A 1,026-nucleotide genomic window follows, 5' to 3' on the forward strand; every position below is an offset into this window, starting at 1 on the left:
AAAAAAAAAAAAAAAGGTTATGAAGAACCTAGGGGCAGGACAGGAATAAAGATGCAGATGTAAAGAATGGACTTGAAGACACAGGAAAGGGGAAGGGTAAGCTGGGATGAAGTGAGAGAGCGGCATGGACATATATACCCTACCAAATGTAAAATAAATAGCTAGTGGGAAGCAGCCACATAGCACAGGGAGATCAGCTCAGTGATTTATGACCACTTAGAAGGGTGGGATAAGGATGGTGGGAGGGAGACACAAGAGGGAGGAGATATGGGGATATATGTATATGTATAGCTGACTCACATTGTTATAAAGCAGAAATTAACACACACAGACAAAAAAATGAGGGATCTTCAATTTTTTAATTTCAATAAACTAGTAAAGAGTATCTACTTTCAAAATAAAGAGTAATCCTTTTATTATTAACAATAAAATTATTTTATATAACTTTATGCAGAGTATGAGATCTACATAAATCTGAAACACATATTCCACATGTATTCTTGATTTTCATATATCATTTATGAGAAGAGCAGTTTTTAAATTGTAGTTTGTCATTTCTGAAAGCTTTATGTCTTGTTTTTTCCCTCATTTGTATGCCCCAAAGCCTAAAAACCTAATATTATCATTGTTGCATGCTCTATTTTATACATAGACACACACACAGGATATATATTTAATATATTTCTGTAACTATGGGAGAGTGTGTAGTTTGTCAAGCAAAGCTGCTACATCCTAGGTGGCTAAAATTGCAGGCATGAGTACCAATAAGTTAACATGATGGTAGAACCTCCTGACTTTGACATAAAAGCTTTAAGTAATGTCTTAAAGAATATAAAAACATTTTTATACCAAAAAAACTCACTTAGTAAGTTAATTGGAGTACATGAGCTAGGATTAAATATCTCTTATTAATTAAACTCATATAACTCACATTGTTACATTGTTTTTGATTTTTTATCATTTCATTTTGATTCTTAGAGTCTCCATTGCTTTTTTATATTACACATATGTACTTGCAAATTGAAT

The sequence above is a fragment of the Neophocaena asiaeorientalis genome, unplaced genomic scaffold, assembly GCF_003031525.2.
Source record: "Neophocaena asiaeorientalis asiaeorientalis breed wild unplaced genomic scaffold, Neophocaena_asiaeorientalis_V1.1 scaffold395, whole genome shotgun sequence".
Classification (NCBI taxonomy): Eukaryota; Metazoa; Chordata; class Mammalia; order Artiodactyla; family Phocoenidae; genus Neophocaena; species Neophocaena asiaeorientalis.